Here is a 12,720-nt window from a genome sequence, read left to right on the forward strand (position 1 = left end):
GAACCTGCTTTTGCATTCCTCCCAGTTAATTGGATTTAACTGGGTGGGGAGGACAGGAACTCTCTCTGCTGGCTTGGCTACTTTCTTTGTAATGCTGCAGTTCCAATTTTCCCTGCCACTACAGAATGCGTCCATCCCCTGCTCAGTAGCAAACTCCCATTTCTACAGTGAAGACTGTTTCTGTGGCTCCACAGCAGACTGTTGAGACTTCTGTCTAGGGCACAGAAGCATAATTATACTAATTATCGGAGAGAAAAGATAACAGATACAGAAGTTCTTTTCCCTAATCAGCTCTAGGTCAAAGCTTTACCTGCAGCTAACAAGGAAATAATCTATTAATGAGCCCACATCAGGAACCAGCATAGACACAGCAGTGCAAACATGGAAAGCCATAATTTGCAACAAATGGGCAAGAGCTAAATTTAAAAAATGGTAGTCTTGGGTTTATTTAACTGAAGACATTACTATTTTGAAACTACAATTGCCTCAGTGCTTGGTCTTAGCTTAGAAAGAAAGAAGGCATCCATCCAAGGCATGGATGCAAAATAAACTTCAGAGTTCAGGGCTGCCAGCTGTTGAGTAAATGCTGAAAGTGTAGAAATACATTTGAAAATACCGATGCCTTATACCAGCCACTTGGAAAGGTGTTCTTTCTTATTTTTCCTGCTTAGCATGCTGCTTATTCAGGAGAAAGATGCCATCTACTCTTGAATTTCGGTAATATCTACATCAGCAGAACTCTGAGTGTTAGACCACTTCAGGCAACTTAAATCACTCGAATGAAATTGGACTGATTTTTCTTGTATTCATGTTTTCTTAGATGTTTTACATACAAGTGGGACACTGAGAAATTGATTGCTAGGTCCACAGAAATATCAGTGTAGGCTTTGCATATGCAATGGTTGGTTTTTTTTATAACTGCTGCTAGATGTCCCACCAGCAGCAAGAGTGCAACAAGATGCAAGCAACTGATTTTCAGCACTATGTCATCTAATCGCTTCTAAGAGCAAAGTGATGCAAGTGTTAAGTTATCCTCGCTGCACTTTTACTGTCGCTATGACTGATAAGCTTTATCAGAGCAGCAGGCTGGAAGGAAGCCTGCTTTTTGTTTTGCTTTTTTTCAGGAAAGAAACCCTCGCACAGATGCAAATCATGACTGACAAGCCTTCTGACAGCAGCCCACAGTGCAGGTGGGACACAGGGGCTTGCTTTATGTTAGCTCCTTTAATTCTGTTTCAACTGTCAGAATTGTGTAGCTTTTCTGGGGTAGACTGGTAATGTATTTTTAATATGCACACTGTTGGGGGGAGGGCTTGGGAGGAAAGCAATAACAAATGCTACTTTCTCTCTGTGCAAACACATACTTCTCTTCAGAGTATTGTGGTGTTAATGCCCCCGAAGGAACAAACTATTCACCTATTTGTGGGCATAGGTTTTTGGCACAAGCTGTGCTGCCCTTCTTTTCATTTGCAATTCAGCACGTGGAGCTCTGCCCTGCCTACCCCTTTGCTCTGATGCAACGGAGGGAGGGCAACAGCTTTCCTTCGCAGCGCGTGGCCAGAGGAAGCAGCAGTTTCCCTGCCCCTCCTTAGCGGTTAGAGTGCTCGTTCAGGATGTGGGAATTAAATGTAGCTCCCTATTTGCTGGGACTGAGATCCATCCGTTCAGCTTCACAGGAGCTGAATTTCCTCAGAAACAGGACGCCTGAGTACTCCAACCTCTGAGCCGTTGTGCAAACACACCGCACCGAGAGCTGTCTGTGTTGAGCTCTGCAGGGGGAACAGCCTGCTCCCGGTTCAGGCAAAAGGGATGCGCCGTGCCACTTAGCCCCGAAGAAAAGGCAGGTGCTTCTAGGAACAGCAGTAGCAGGACTGTCCATGTCTGAGGATTTAAGTGTGAAAAACTAGGCTCAAGCACCTTCCAAGTTTGGATGGTCACAACTCAAGCTGAGATGCAAGGTGTACCAGTGCCTCCTGCACAGCCTGTGACACCAGTGCACCAAGCAGGAGGCAGGCAGAGACAGGGTCTCTCACCTACAGTAATCAGAAGCACAGCAACAGCACCCAAATGTAACGCTTCCCAGCAGCTAAGAAATAAATAGCTATCTGCCCCTTCTGGAAATAAAAAAAATCCAAGGACACTCTTGCTGCACTGTTACTTATTTTAATTTCCTAACAAAAAATTAGGCTAAAACTTTGAATGTCTGCTATTTCTATTTCCCCATTTCTTCCCATTTTGCTGATTTGCTCACATATGTGAGAGCACACCTATGGTATAGCTTGAGCGTTTTACTTCCAGTCTTCTCTGGGAAGATGTTCCATGTTTTATGGCTGATCAGCAATCCAGGATCATTGTCTGAGAAACACTGATGGAACGACGGTTCTTCAGATACTACCATCCCTTTTTTTAAAAGACTTCATTTCCAAAGATAATGGAAAACAGCTATCCAAAGCAAGACAAGGCAGTATCCCCTGTCTTATATTAAGAAAAGTCTGACAATCTCACATCAAAGACAAAGGTCATAGTCGTTTTGTTTATGATCATAGTTAGGGCCTCAGAGCCAAATAAGGTCATGCCCTGTAATGAAATTGTTAGAATCATTTGTGCAAATGAGAGAACTAGCTTATACTCTAAACAGGATAAACCAGCTCCTACTGGTTTACATAAAACGCCCTAAATAACAATGCCAACTGTGTGTGTCAAATCACTGAACCAACAGAGCACAAGATCAAATTGCTGTTGGATAATCAACAATTCCTCCGAGACAGACTGTACTTATCTTCAAAGGACTAGTATTCACCTAATTCTTTAATGTATCTCACTCCCTTATGTCCTGGCATTTCCCTATAAAAACCTACAATATCAAAATGATGGTGAAGGGTAGAGACAAGCATGGCATAGAGAAAATCTAATCTTCTCTGCAAGAATGCATCTTCTGCAGCTATAGCTACCATAATACTATTAATGTATGCAAGATTGTGCAAAGTTTGGTATCAGATCAAGCACTAGTCTACTTCCAAGTCCCCTTCTCATGACTCTTCTGTCCCCCCTATTCATGTCCTCCTATCCCCTTCCAGACTCTCGTCCCATGTAATCAGCCAGCTGAAACGGCCTTGCCTGGTGTACATGAGAGAGCGTAGATATTGCCCAGAAGTTACATGTATTGCTACAGACAGAATTTGAACATATCCACAGTGCACTGGGCTGGTGGTTCGGCTCAATCTGATAACTCTGCCTCCAACTGTCCCTATGCTTTTACTTCTGTAATGTAGCAACAATTCAATCATAGTTCCAATCTCAACTGTGATTCTAGAAACGACAGAGCAAAAGTCCATCTTTGTCCTAGCAATTACAGATCACAGCTGCTTGGTTCTCATCTTGTGGGGTAGCTGCCTGTTTCTGAGCCTTTGGTGTTTTTCTGGGCTAGGGTTCTGTTTTGATTTGAAGGCAGGAGAAGGAGATGGGAAAGTAACTGTCAACCTTAAAAATCTATCTGTGAACATGAAAGTTGAGTGTTGTTTTTCAAGCAACCCATTTCCTGCCTTATTTGTGGATGCAATTATTTTTGGGTTGATAATGTAGGAGTCAGAAGGCAATCTGCTTGCTTTCTTTCGACTACGCTGACCACACAAAGCAGATTTTAATCTAAACAATAAGCAGATTCAAGCCAGAAACAGACATGTTAGCCTCCGAGCAAAGGAAGCCTACAGGATATTCTCAGAGCAAGATTTTTCAGGATTGGCTCCACTGATATTTAAGTGAAGTAACTTGGAAACAGCCCCTTTATTGACCATGACAACACAAAACATTGTGATTCCAATTATGATTTCCATAGAAGTCTTAAGGCACTTTTTTTTTTTTTAAGCTACTACACAGCACACATGTAGTTAAGCAGGGCATCCAAAATATGTCTGCCCACCCCTTGCCATTGTTGCACTTCCTCTGCCCTATATACTAAAGAATAAACTGTACTGCAGATTCATGGGGGGTCTAAATAAAGCTATTAGCTATTTGATTGCCTAATTCAAGTATTGTCATTTTCAAACGATTTTATTTATTATCACAAAAAAAGCAACAAAATTAAAGTGGTGTTATTAGGCAGTCCTTGTAATGTGGGTAAATGTCAAAAGCATTTAGCATTTTTAAAAAGGAAAAATATCTTCAAACTAGGTCACTTCCAAACATCTATTTATTCACAACAGCAATTTACTGTAGCTCCCACAAATTATGAATCCCAAGGATGCACTTATACATCTGCAATTTCATTATTTAGTTTTTTTATACCTTTAGCTTATAATTTTGACAAGCCGTTGTGCAGGTAACAAGTTGAAAAGTTGAGGATTACAGTTGCAGGAGAAGCAATGAACCCAGCTGTTCACCATGATCAAGAAAGGATTATTTCTGGTGACGGGTCATAGTGGAGGTTTTTTCTTGCTGCTGTTTAATACCTGCAACAGCTGAAAAAACAGCTGCTTAGTTTGAACATTTCAAAATTCCCCAACGAAAAAGGTTGTTTTTTTTTTTTTTTAAGAGAGAAAGAAAAAAGCTGCAGAGCTCACAACCAATGTTTGGACCTCTCAAATACATATAATCCCACTCGTCTTCTACAAACACATAGCAGTCTTTCATGAAAACCAGCAATGTAGTCATGTCATATCAGCCCGATGAAATAACCAAGACTGCATTAAGTATATTCAGCATAAGATATGAAGCCTTGGAGCATTTCCAGAGTGGCAAAGAAATATTAGGTAGCCAATAGCAAAGAAGGGCCTTTCTTGCTTCTGCTGCCTTTCTGCACAAGGGCCCGCGGCCACCCCGAATTGTAGGGCAGCACCCTGCTTTGCTGCCAGTCCTGCCTCACCACAACTCTGGAAAACCCTTTGCCTCATTGAAGTCGGACTCCCCTTCAGCCAGGGTCTGACTCCTTAGTCCAGTTTCCTCTCTCCTTGTAATCAAGTGCAATGTAGCTGATGTCCCGATGACTCCAAGGCTTTCAGAATCACACACTTTCTGCAGGTGTTGCTGTCTCACCACATCCAACCATGTGTGCCTCTCCTGTACTTTTCTGATGCGCTCAGTGAAGCTCACTCTTGAGCCAAAAGACTATAGCAAGAGAACTAAATTAGCCATCTCCCTGTCTGCTTTTCCTTTCTCTGCCTTATTTTCATGTTTAGTGTTGGACTGAGTTTTGAGAACGCAAATAGGGGGTCTGATTCAGCAGCTCTGCTGATCAGCAGTTAAGTAACGCCACCACTGCTTTGCTGCATCTTACTAGTAACCACCTAAGTCCTTTTAGAAGCAGCATTCACTTATGGTACTGTAGTTTCAAACAGTCTGAGAGCAGTAATTCACTGGCTTCCCTTCATCTAGCTCAGGAGTTCCCAAGCTGGTTGTACACACCATACACGATGTGCAAAGCTAGTTCAAAGTGATACATGCTAAAACCAGACCCGCCTACAGTTGTTTCTCTGCAGGAAATGGGGACAGTAAATACTGCCCAGGCAGCTGAATGCTTCTTCCTGTGCCCTGCCAGCAGCCCCAGACACGCCACCACACCTCCTTGTATGAAAAAGCCAATGCTGGAAGTGGGAATCAGCAGTCTCTGAGTATTTCTTAGTCTGCACAAGAATCCTTTGGGCTGCTTTGCCCCAGAGCCTGGGTTTTTACAGAGCCAAGCTCTGCACACAAAGGGATTTTGCTGTTCCCGATGCCCCAGCACAAGGCGTAGCACCAGGGACTCTCCTCTGCCACATGACAGTGGGTCCCAGCAGTCCCTGCCTTTGCCTCCTGCTTGAAGTCCCACTGAAGTAACCAAGAAACTACTCAGTCAGTGAGGATGTGGATAATGTGGCTGCACAGCCATGCAGCTGAGCTCAGTCATCTGACTACCATGTGGTGCTAACTAGGAAGCAAATTTGGATGAAGCTGTCATTTCTCCTCATCCTACTCCCCTTTTTCTCTTCCCTCACCTCCTGTAAGTCTGAAACAGATCCAAATGGCATTTTTCTATTCAGAGCATTGAAAGATTTGTCACAAACCCAATTCAGCATTGAGAAAGCAAACTTAAGGACATTCAACCAAAAGTCTTGCATCAGAAGGAAAGCAATGACAGCAACTCCCATCTCTGTGCCTGGGTGCACACGTCCATAGGAAGCAGCATGTTTCTAGCAAAGCAATCCTCTAAGCTAACATACTGCACCCACTTCCCCTTTCCTGTCCCTGTCTCAGTGCATACAGGGAAAGGGTGAAACTCTGTGGTTACTCTCGCAGCCCCTTCTGCAACACAAGGAAGAGCAAGGAACGGGAAGGAAGAGGACTGTCAGAGAAGGCAGCTGCTTAGCTACCCCTGCTGATGACAGACACGAAGGCGAGGTGCTGGGCAGTACAGGGCAGCCTGCAGGACCGGTCACCTCTGCCCCTCTCTGCGGGTCTGCGCTGCTGGGCCAAGCTCAAGTGAGCCTGAGAGAAGATGCAGACATTCCTCACTGCTGAAGATCAAGCTCTGTGTGTAGGTGTTTAACCACGAGTCACCCAAAGGTCACTAAATGACTCAGTCTGCAATAAAACTTGAAAGTCCTGATGCTATAAATCTGTCACTTGCCATAACCACTAAATCACATACAGAAATCAACATCTGTAACACGTCTCGAGAAAAGTGTTTCACAAAGCATGGCTGCATTTTAAATTTGGAATCTGTAATGCAAGAGACAACTCTCCAATTATTTCAAGAGGAAAAATTAACTTAGACAAGCTTACTGTTTTCTTTGGATAATGTTTTCACTTTAACTTAATCTTTCTATTTGGGGGGGAGGGAGGGCTACACTTTTTTCTTAATGTTTGAACTCATTTTCATTTACCTGCACCACTGAGCTATGTTTTTCAACAGACTTCCAAATGTCATCACCTTAATGAAGAAAACATTGTCTGTTCTAATTTGTTATGAAGAATTGGACCAGTTTACTAAATACAGGTATAAAACAAAAAACTATAGTAAATGCACGACCAAACATTAAAAGTTTCTGCAAATATGGAAGTACTCCTTCCATCCTTCCTGACATTTCCAACCACTGTTTTCCTTCTTGGGGGAGTGCCTGCATCTACATGACCTTTTCTTAAAGAGGTTATAACTAGGAAAATACCACAGAACAAGACGGCTCAAGAGCTTGATGGATCAAGAAATGAATGAATCAACTGTTCCCCCTCAGTTTGTCCTCCTTTCAGAGGTGGCTGGGGCCCAAAATAACTGGTGGAGTTGAGGCAACCATCTGCATTACCCCCTTTCTAGGCTGACCTACCAGCCACCTGAGGCTGACCATCTCCTCAGAATGAGAAACAAGCTGCTGTAGTCAAAGCATGTGTCACACGATTTTGCTGAGTGATACGAAAAAGCTGATGGGCGTTGAGAAACAAACGAGAGGGGTCTCTCTCATTTGCTCCCCTTCACAGAATGTGAAACTAGAGCAGTAATGGACAAGGTGGGGAAAAAAAGATCCCACAAAAAAATCCCCACTTGTTCTTCTCATTTTCACAGACTTCTTGGAACCCAGTCCATCATCTCCATAGTGCAAATTGCCTCCTTTCGCGCTGAGCACCCAGACAATAACTCCTGTCCTAACACTCCCTCCAGTAAATCTGTGCACTCCAAAAATGAGTACGCAAGCCCCCACCTTGCCTGAGCACCCACCGTTCCCAGCCTGGGAAACACCAGCTTAGCAAAAGGAAGGCTGTCTGCAGTCTCTACTGCTGCCTGACCCTATGCAGCAGATCAATTTTTCCTCTGTGCAAGTTCCTCATCTTCTCAGCGCAGTCTCAACTGGATGCTCCCTCTGCTGCCTTCTTGTCTCAGCAAAAAGCCAGAACTCAGCCATTTTGTATGCAGCCATATTGCATACAAAATGCATGTGGGCTGCAGAAGCTCCACCTTCTGCAGAATTCACTTGTGGCAAGATCACCCTGCCAGCCCTCTCCAAGATCATCTGGAATAGGCCTAACCAGACTTAGCAAGTTTGGGTGAAAAAAAAAAAAAAACCAGCCAAGTGTTTGCCAACAAACAAACTGTAGAAGTGTTGTTTAACTTCTCCTTTCTGCCCTCCTCAGCTGGTTGGTTCTCTTTTTCAGATGGAAAGGGGAACTGTAAAAAGAAAGACTTTTCTCAACCTCTTTCCAAACTGGCACCAGAGTTTTAGATGAACATCCAGGGTCTGAGGTGGTTAGTTTTTTTGTTGTTGTTGTTGTTAGTGGTTTGTCTTTTTTTTTTTTTTTAAAGACTGAACCCTTGTGCAAATTCTGAGCTGCATAGTCACATTGTCCTACCACTAGCTGCGAGACCTCTAGAGAAGCAACAACCTGTTTCTGTTTAAAACAAAGCACAAAGAGTTGATTCCTGCACTGTAGTTCCAGTTCTGACACAGTCTGTGAATAGACCATTTCCCCTGCCTGCAACAGCGCAGAAAGGACTTCCACCACTAACCGTTCACCCCATGCCTTGCTCAAAGTGACCACTTCCTCAAAGCTGCTGACTCACTTAGTCTGGTTATTCCTCCATTAGCCATTTCTATCAAAATGCCCCTACTTCACTTATGTAAGCAAAAGAGCAAGTCTTTACAAACCTGATTTCTGGGTATATATGAAGGGGTGGAAACCTCATGGGGCCTTTTGCTACATTGCTACAGTTAAATATTGTCCATAACACAGCCCTTTGGGGGACAGTCTATTCAACTTCCTCAGCCTACCTGTAAAATCCCTCTTCCATAACTGTTGTTCAATTTATCAGTGTTAAATAGTGCACTGCAAAAAAAAGGATATAACATTTTCTACTCAGACAAGAGGGAGGGATTACAGAAAAAAATCCTGGATGTGCTTACTTTCCTATCCCTCCCTCTTGAGGGTTTCAGGTCCAACTGGAATGCCTCTTGGAACGCATGCTGTCCTGCTGCACTAGGACTTAGGATAGTAACTAGAGTACAACTTCCAATAAGGGCAGATCTGCCTGAGCCTGTTCAGAAAATTAAAGAGGAAAAAAAGCAAGAGAACTCTCAATTGACTATAGTAGCTGCTTTTGCTGATAATACTATAATCCAGTTAATAAAGTTGCAATTGAGTTTAACTTGGCTCCAAGTCCTTTAATGTAAATATTCTGCTCCTGCTGGCATTAAACACATTAACATTTGAGCATATGGTTGAAACACCACACTTTTCCTGAAACAAACACCATCAGCTTGAATAAAAAGCCAAATATACACTGGCTGCCACACCAAAATTCCTTTCTAACAGAAAACTACTAACAAATATAGTTAGTTATTGGGATTGTATGAATGGTTCAACTTAAATGGCTACATTACCATTATATCAAAACTTACAGTCACCATGCAAAAAGAATTACCTCTATTTCACACTTTTATCAACATGACAGGATTGGTAGAAAAGCAGAAAGACCAGAGCTCAACAAGTCTGCATTAGATGCAGAAGTTCCTTCATCTAATAAAGGATTTTAACCTCCTACCCCTGGCAGCAGGTGTAAGGTGACAATTCTCTGCCAACAGTGTTAGGGTGCTCTACAGTAACACGGTGTAGGTCAGTAATCTCCAAATGTCAGCTCAAGGGGTAGGCAAAAAGGATTAAATGAGACCAGCTTAACTCCTGGAAAGCCTAACCCTTAGGTTTGGCTACACATTAGAGAAACACATGCTGGCTGTTCTCATTCAGGGAAGCTCTAGGATTCAGCTGGCAAAAGGACACAGTTGGTAGTTTTTATCTGAGGGAAAAGTATTTCCCCAAGGTGACTGGTGCTTCATGTACTTCACCTCCTTTGTGAATACAAGGCTTCATTTTCTGGACCTCAGCAACATGTGGTATGCAGTCCCGGGCAGCATGAAGATAAAATAGCACGGATCTTAAGTCCTGATATCTTTTTTTTTTTTTTTTTAAACTATTTAAGGTACACTAAATTTATCAAACTGTAGTCCTGCTTAAATGACTGCTTTGTGTTACAAACAGCCAAAACTGCTTCATATAACTGTTTATCAAATAACAACAGCATGATACTATACTATACAGGTTGAGGTGTCAGGATAAGTCTCTGGAGACTTTCATATGTCAGACGCCTGAGTAACTGAAGTTCACTGCTCCTCAAGTTCCCTCAACAGCAAAACAGGAATAGCATTTAATTTTTCTCCTATCTTTTATCTGTCTTTTCTACTCACAGTGTTAGCTCTTTGAGGTATTATGTATATACAAAGTACCTAGTACAATGGTCTCTGATCATGATTACAAGTTCTAATCGATACAGAAAATGGTTATGACTGCAAAAATTAGTTTTTTCCTTATTCATATTCTGAAAAATAGCATTTTTTAAATCAGGAAAAATAGCTTCCGAGTTGTTATACAGGATGAGTATTTTATTGTTCCATTAGTACTGGGTATCTTTTGAAGGGTCAGAAGACTAGCGTAAAATTGTTTCAAAATGAAGACTGAACTTCTGAAGAATATCAGTTCTAAATAGGCAAATTTACATTTTAAGAATTCCTTGGAAAATTCAGAAAGCAATAACTGACTACTACAAAAGAGAACTGAAAATGAGCCACTGGCTGCTTCTACTCACTATGCAACTAATCATCAGAAAGAAACAATTTTTGCCAAATTTATTAAAATAAACTTATTTTTAGAACAGGATTAGGCTTTTAAAGTTAAAAGGAAAAAGAAAAGCCTGAAGTTTTAAGAGTGGGGGTGCATATGTTCACTAATTACTGCAGTTAGCTTGGTCATTTCCTGGTGAAGGACACTTCTTTCCCTTTTATTTTTTTAAATGAGATCATCAGATCATACATTTAGTGAAAAATACCCCATGCAGTACAACTAGCACACCTTGCACTTTAAGGCAGACTGAGTATACTGGTATGATTCAGTTTAGCTATACCATGTATACAGTAAAGAGCTTGCATGTCACAGAAACATCATTACCATATTTTCAAGAATTGTGTCACTTCTTCCAAGAAGTGTGAATTGAAAAGAAACATCTAAGGCTAATTTGCATTTCAGTTAGAGGTCCCACAAACTATTCCAGCTCAAGACAGAGAGCTAAGTGAATCAAGAGCTACTTTTCAGCCCGCAAAATACAGAATACAATGTAGCAACCTGCATAGGGCTCTCCCTCACTATTTTTATGAAGCAGAATATCATAATTATGGAATAACACCTATGCATGACTTCTAGGAAACAGAGCAAGGTGTACTGATGACACTTAGGTCCACCAAAACATGAAGCCCAAACCTCTTCTAGTATTAGGAGATGCCATATCCTTTATCCCATTTGGGTCCCCTAGTTCTGTTCCTGTTCTCCAATTGCATTACAAGCTACAGCTTTCTTTTCATATGCACTTCACAATGACCCTTGCTCAGCTGCCCTGCTCTTACCCTGGCTCCTCTTCTCTCACAGGATTTCCCTTCTGCACGCACAGCTACAGAAACTTTATTTTACAGGATTCCCAACCACCTTCTCTTGTCTGAACACTTAGAAGCTTTGTGCTGCCAACCTATGGGGTCAGAGAGACATCTGTTAGTAATAAGGCTTCCATGATGTTTAAAGTTTTCAAGCAACTAATGCCCACAACATTACTGTAACATAAACAGATACTGTCCCTATTTATAGATGGAAAAAAAAAAAAAGAGGTAGAGGCTTATATGATTTGTCCAAGACACAAAACCATTCAGTGCCCAAGTAAAGGACTAGAAATTCTAAAGTTCTTCATTCCCAAATTATCATTCATGAGGCATAAATAAATCTAGCTAAAATTAGGCAGTAAGGAGAGGCAAGAAGTAAATTTTGCCACACAGCTCTGTCAGGGGAATTCTGTCCTAACCTGACTGTGCCTTCCTTCTAATCTCAGCTCTCCAGAGAGAGCAGGCTGCCAGGCGCCCTTCTATGAGATGCAATTTTTACCACATAGTAGGCCTTCTAAATAGCAGGCGCTAGGAGGATATTTTTCACTTTGAGTCTTAAATCAGCTTTGTTCCTAGGTCTGCTAGGATTTGAAGTTAAAATGCTCAGAACACCCAGGTGGTCGCAAGTTACACTTTGAAACTGGCTTTTCTGCTCTCTAGAAACACCACACACAGGCCATTAGGGGACTTAAAGACCTGCTTAACAACTGAGTCAAGACTACCGCAAAAGTCATAGGACTAAGACGCCAATTTACACCTTGAACTTTCACCACCATTGACACTCTTTTCACTCTTAAGATAATTATGCCATCAGACAACCCTAGGGCAGATGAGTGTGACTAGCAAAACCTACATCTTTATAGTAAAAGCCTTCAGAAATTCTGTCAGTATAGTTCATCTTTTCACACTAAGCAAAGCTGAATGTATCCTATGTTTTCCTAGAAACTAGAAGGAGTTCCTCTCTCCTAACACTGGAGAAGTATCAGCTCTGCGTTTGGGAGAAATCAGACCATTCACAAGCAGAAACTTTTCTACGCATTTTACAGATAGCATAAAGATTATGTGGTCTGGCAAAGCCCACATGGATAGAAAAAGCAGAATGTAAAAGTTAATTCTTTGTGTTCCAACCCAGTGCTTTAGACACTTTAGATAGGTGTTTACTCTTCAGCGTATCTAAAGTGTGAAATGCAAAATGCTCTATAAAATCCTGTAGTTGGTATAAAAACAGCAGACAATAGTCAGCTACTCAGAGTAGTCAAACCAGTTTCATAACATTCCAGTG

Source organism: Apteryx mantelli, chromosome 5 (assembly GCF_036417845.1).
Source record: "Apteryx mantelli isolate bAptMan1 chromosome 5, bAptMan1.hap1, whole genome shotgun sequence".
Classification (NCBI taxonomy): Eukaryota; Metazoa; Chordata; class Aves; order Apterygiformes; family Apterygidae; genus Apteryx; species Apteryx mantelli.